Source organism: Prinia subflava, assembly GCF_021018805.1.
Source record: "Prinia subflava isolate CZ2003 ecotype Zambia chromosome W unlocalized genomic scaffold, Cam_Psub_1.2 scaffold_33_NEW, whole genome shotgun sequence".
NCBI classification, from domain to species: Eukaryota; Metazoa; Chordata; class Aves; order Passeriformes; family Cisticolidae; genus Prinia; species Prinia subflava.
In genome coordinates this window covers 2,468,661-2,475,155 of record NW_026960610.1, presented here as the reverse complement: position 1 = coordinate 2,475,155, position 6,495 = coordinate 2,468,661, and positions in this window count along the sequence as shown.

Sequence of the window (6,495 nt, the reverse complement as noted above, 5' to 3'; positions counted from 1 at the left end):
ACAAGGCACCTTTAACCTGAGGCTGCTCCATAAGGAAAGAGTCCCCATATTGGAGCTGGGGGGAAGCTGTGCAAGCCCTTCCCCACTGGCATAGGCACACGCTCTTGGGCACCAGCAGAATTAAGGAGTGAAATTCCAAGGCCTTTGGTAAACAAGCAATCTATGAATTCAGTATGGCACTGTAAGACAAAGATCAATAGCAATATTCATGTGGAGTTATCCCCATTTACCCTGACTGGTTTGGCTCCCAGCTAATCCAAGCCATTTCACACATCCCTGGGAAGGGAAGGGGATGTATGTGGACACTGCCCAAACTGGAGATGATGCTGCAAATTCTCTGTTATTTTGCTCTCTCCACTGCTGGGACAGAGACAGGCATTTTTGCTGGACTTTTCTGAAGCAGTTTTTATGGATATCATCTTTTTCCAGGATCTGTAACCTTGCCAGGGAGAGGGTTAGAGCTCAAAACCCACCTCCAAACCACTTGGAGCTCTTATACTGATGCAACTGGGACTGTAAGCAAAATAAACCCAGTGAAATAATGGCCAGTGGACAGGCAGAGACTGTGGAAAGGATATTGATTGGAACAGGGTCTCTTCTGCACAGCACAGTGAGCTCTGAAGGGCTGAGCTTCAGGTAATTTCTAGCAAATATTGTGTTGTACACTATTATTTGTGGATCCTGGAAATCAAACTGGAGCATCTTGGGCTCTTGTCTAACAAGTCCCTGTAGCTAGAACCAAGTAGTTGGTGCCTTGAGAGAGGAATAAAAGCAGCAAATCAGAAATAAATTGGAATAAAATAAAACCCAGCATGCTTGGCAGAGGTGGGACATCGGGTGCACCCCCAGGTGGCAGCACCTTCCCTGGGTCCCTGGGTATGTATACCCTGCCAGGAAAACCCCCTGGAACCTGAATGGGATGAAGTTTTCCAGGTGCAGAGGTGCAAGGTGGGATGGGACACATAGCACAGGCACAGGACAGCTGGGAACAGCAGCTCCTCTCTGCTCCGGGGCAATGGAAATAGATGCATTTATTTATGCTATTTAGTCGAGCTGCCAGCACTTGCTGCTGAAGGATTTGGGGGAAGAACACATGTGTCCATGGCAGAAGGGATGTCAGGAGCCTTGCCAGCCCCGGCTCTGAGCTCCATAGCCCTGGCATTGCAGCTGGCTTCGCTCTGCCTGCTTCCTGCATGGATAACAAAGAGATTCCAGCACTGGTTCAGAGGTGGGGAATTTGATAAACTGGCTCATATTTTTAAATGAACAAATGACACTTCATCATGGCTATGACAGAGGGCTTGGCGCTGCTTTACAGTAATCTATGCCTTCTTTAACACATAGCTGCGATCCTGGCTGCCGGCAGATGAAGGATGGAGGAGCAGGCAAAAGGTTAATAGAGCATTGGACCTTTTTTAATTGAAAAAATTACTGAGGGACCATGTAGCAGAGAGCAGAGAGCAGTAATATTATTACAGGCTGTAAGTACTGTTCCAGAGAGTTACTGTTCATCTGGGAGCAGAGTAATGAGCACTGGGCTGCGGCTCCCGCCTCAGCCGGAATGCCGATGGCTCGCCAACAGGACCCAGCTGCCTTGGGAAAGGGACAGCATCACTAAAATGTTTGTCTTCCTTTGCAGACTTTGAGCTTATCCAGGAAGAAGTACCCTGGGTGGCTGGCAAAATTGATTTCTCCACATGATGCCTCAGCAGTGCCATACCGGATCAACATTGGCGTGTGAGGGGCTCCAGCTGGGCTGGGATTTGTGAAGGGGAGAAGCTGCAGGGAGCTGCCTCCTGATCCAGCCTGTGTGGCACAGGGTCTAAATCAGCACATCTGTGTCCATCTCAGGAAGGGACAGACCTTTACACCACCATGGATGGGGCCCTGAGTCCTTCCCTGGCACTGCTGGTGCTTCCTGCTGCCAGTCTGGCACTGGGCACAGCATGGAGCATTCCTGCACCAGAACATCCCTGTGCCACTTCCTGCACTGGAGCATCCCTGTGCTCCTGCCATGGGTGCCCTGGCTGGGATCTGCAGCACAGACCCTCTGCTCAGCCCCAGCACCTCAGGGAGCTGTGTGACCCCGCAGTGCCATCAGCTCCAGAAGTCAGGAACAGGGATAAATGGCACATGGGTGAGCCTGCAAGGAGAGAGAGGACGAGGGGGAGGAAGACGTCCTGGAGAAGCCGGCAGTCAAGGGGAAGTGGCCTTTCAGGCTGCAGCAATGCAGGGAAGCCCATCCTCGGAGGATGTTTATTCCGGAGCAGGGTCAGTGCCCAGCTCAGTGGAGCGGCAGTGGGGGCCCAGCGGTGCTGACAGGGCTAATTGATGAGGAATTGCCACCTGAGCGCTGTGTCATCCCGAGGAGCTGAACTCGGGGCTGGGAGAAGAAGGGCTGTTGAACAGGCTGTGGCGGCACTTTGGGCTGCCAGGATTTATGCTCCACAGGAGCAGCTCTATCTGTCATCTGTGAAAAGCCTCATTTACAGAGAGACTCCGTCAGGAAAGACAATCAGCCTGGAACCTGCTATGCTGGGAATTTATAACTGCCCTGCCAGGGAGAGCTTATCCCTCCCTTCCACAGGAGCAGTGACAGGAGCTGCGGAACCTGGCCTCCGCCTAGGAATGGGTGTTTGTTCCCACAGGGAATCCCCCGGGTCCAGCACCCCCCCAAAGAGCTCCGAGTCTGGAGAGTGAACACGGTGATGGGAACACCCATCTGTGGCACAGCTGGGAATGCTTCTGTTAGGAATATGCAGACCTGTCTCCAGTGGGCAAAAGGGAATTCTCATGGAAAAAGGGCAGGGAAAGGGAGGCAGGTTTCACCTCACCTCTGGGCCTGCTGGTGCCCCGGGGCTTTGCCTCTGGTGTGGAGGAGGATTTCCAGGCATGGGAAACCACAGAATCTCAGAATGGTTTGATTTGGAAGGGGTCTTAAAGCCTATCCAGTGCCACCCCCTGCCATGGTTTCCTTGGCCCAGGTTGCTCCAAGCCTCTCACCACAGTCCAGTGTGGATGCCTTCTCCTTCCCGGGACCCCTGGGACCCCCAGCAGGGCACAGCACCTGGGGGAATGTGCTGTGCCACTGGGAGCAGTGGGTGATTAAGGCTGCACATGTTCCTGCACCAGCAGAGCCCACGCTGGTGCCGTGCTCCATTCCTTCCATGATGGACTGGAGAATAAAGCCCCTGACTGACGGATGGATCACTAACATCATCATTTGTGCTGCATTTTCCCCTCCCATGGAGGATGAGCTCTAGTTACTCCCATCCATCTCATTCTTTCAAGTCATCTTCATTCTGCCATTTCCCCTCACCCCAAAAAGAGTCAAAGATCCATCCATTTCTTTCCAATTTCAGCTGGGGAGAGGGAAGGAGCCTGGGGAGAGGCAGAGAATGCCTTTTGCCTCCCCCAGCATGTGCCTGTCTGTGTTCCTCCCCATTGAGAGTGGGAGCACGGCTGGCTGGGTATTGGTCCCTCCCTGGGAAGTGCTGCAGCCTGTGCCCTGACCTCCTGCTCACCTGCCAGATCCAAAACCAGTTGGCTTTGGGTCTCTTCGAGGCAGAAAAGTTCCTCCCCTCAAAAAGGCAAAGGGTGTCCCAGCCAGGACAGCAGCCTGCGAGCCCAGCCATTGCCACTCTGCAGCAGCACAGAAAGGAGTTGGGAATAAATCCCGACAGGAGGAGAGTGAACCCTGCCCACATCTGCAGTGAGTTGTGTTTGGTCTCAGCTGCTCTGTTCAGGGCCAGGTGAGACCTTGAGGATGGCAGTGGGGGATGTGGCACTCAAAAAATGGAATTCCCACCATGAAACACCACAGATCCAAACATCTCTGCCACAGCGTAGTCACTGTCCCACTACATCCACACTAAATCCACACTCCAGCACATCCCTGTTGTGCCCCTTGCTATGTCCGGTAATAAATCTGATTTTAGGTGTCATGCAGCAGGTGTTTAATTATCAGAGACAGGGCTTAATGGCATTTGTGTCCCAGCAGGGAGCAGTTTGGATGCATTTTGGCTCCAGAAGCCGCCAGTGCTGTTTCCCAAACTCCCTCTCTGCTAACAGGTGCTTTTACAAACATTGTTAAATGAGACAAATTCAAAATAGGCCTGGTTTTCCCACCTGATCAATAGGTCTGAATGGAATGATGCCAAATATCTGGAGTTATTGTGCAGAACTGATGACTGTCAGAACAACGGGCAGAGCAAAGACAAATACACACCTTTGCCTGGATTATTACTTTAAGCCTGTTATTATCATTATTATGGGTAATTAAAAATCCCATTAATCAGATGCTAAACAGATTAAGCCTTATGAATTAATTTTCTGGAAATAACTAAGACAAACATTCTGTGCAGAGCTCATTTAATGAAACAGAAGCTGTTTATCTGCAAAATGAGTGCTTGAGCATAGCTGAGCTTCAGCTGGAAAAATCCAGTACGGTATGGGCACAGCAGGCACAGTCTGGAGCCAACACTGATTTTTTACCCATCGTAAGTAAAAGAAAAATCTTGCTGTAAGTAATTTATGATACATTACACAAAGAGCTCATTAACAAGAGCTACAAAATAAAATTACAGTCAGTTAGGAAATAATTCCTTGATTTAGTGTGTACGCAGAGGAGGCTGAAGGACAGAAGCCGCATGTGCTGCTGACAGGAGCTCTGAGCTCTGGTGGGGCACGACCCTATCTGCTCCACTGCCCAGGTGTGCACATCTGAGGGAGCTGGGCCCCCTCCTGTCCTCACTCTGCACCACCCCGATGGACCTGGCACTTCCGGGGATGTGATGGGGGCAGCAGCAGCAGGAGGACCTGCAAGAGGAGGTTTCTAAGTTGTTTTCTTGGAAGCAATTTCATGACCGTGTTAGCTCATTTTCATGACTAATTGCTGACACTTTTTTAAATGACTGTGCATCACACAGTTCCACCTGCTGCTGGGTCCAGACAACTTTAGGCCTGTTCTGCAATGGGGACTGTATTGGTTTGGAAAGACAGGTATCTATCAGGGAAACCTGGAGTTTCCCTTGGAATGGAGAATGTAAAGCCCCCTCCCTCCAAATTATTACAATTTTGCAATTAGGAGCTTTCAGGCAGAAATATGGGAATAGGAATAACAGTTCTTTACTAGGAATATTAAAAATGCAAATGCAGTAATACAAAAAAAAACAAGCAAGCAAACAAACAAAAGTCCTAGAAAACCCTGATGGAGTCAGGAATACGACCTGACACCCTGACAGGCAGGGTGTTGGAAGCAGTCCAAATAAGTCCTCCTGGAGTGACAGATGTGGTTCTGTTGGCGTAGAGATGATCCTGTAGACAGGTTGAGTGGTGGTGAGATGAGTCCAGTCTTCCTCTGAGAATCCAGTGGGAAAGAGGATGTCTGGAGTCCCTGCATCCCCATTTTTATCTGGGTAGGGAATGGTTGGCTCCTCCCCACTGGGTGGTGCATCTCACAATGGGATGATGTAAGTGTCATGTCATTCGTGAGCCTTAATGGCCCATTAACAGAAGATATCCTTTGGAGGGTGGACAAAGTTGATGAAAGAGATAAACACTGCCCCACCTGGTTTTAACAGCTGGTCTATTATCAGAAGGTGTCCACACTCCTCCTCCCTGGAGTTACAAGAGAGAAAGAAAAAAAGAAACCATCCCCCAGCTGGTTTCAACAGATGAAATAGAATACACTTTTTTTTTTGTTACTGTCATGGGTTAGCACTGGCCAGATGTTAGTGCACCCATGAATATATGTTTTTTCTCTAACAACTCCTGTGGGATGTGATCAGGAACAGAGCAGAGCAGGCTTAAATCTTGAAAACAAAAAAAAACCTACCAAAACTTTATTAATTACATAAGAACAGGGACAGAAATACTCTTAAACACACACAGAGACAGAAATAAAAACTTCTTAGAACATTTCTTCTCCCAGTTTCTACCTCCCCACCCATCACTCTTCACAGACCAACCTCTGGGTTTTAGATCAAACAATCACTACTCAAAAACAAACTAATCTTCAATTCAGCAAGGGAGAGAGGAGTCTCTCTCGCACCACAGACTGTTTCTCAGAAAACACGGGTCCACCCCTTATGTGTTTTCATGTCACCTATAGCACCGCCCGGAGAAGTCTGCTAAGGTGGCACTCTCTTTTTCCTATGTTTAGCGCTCTCACCGCTGTCTCATAGGCCAAAACTACATACAGGGCTTTTTTTAAGGATGCTGCATGCCGAGCTCTCCCCTTTTCACCCGGTCGCCGGGGTTCTAGGAGCAGGTCTGCCCTGAGGGCAGAGGGCACCACCTCACCCTCCCCCTCTTTTCTCTGCTCGCTCCAATTCTTCAAGTGCTAGTCACTGTAGCAAAGGCAAGGGGCAGCTGCATCTACTCAAAAATGCAGTTTATGTTCAAAAGAGACTCAAGTTCAGTCTATGGCTGACATTATGCAAGAAAAGTCCAGCTCTAAGGCTACTCTTCTCATTCTTCCATCGAGTTCTTTCC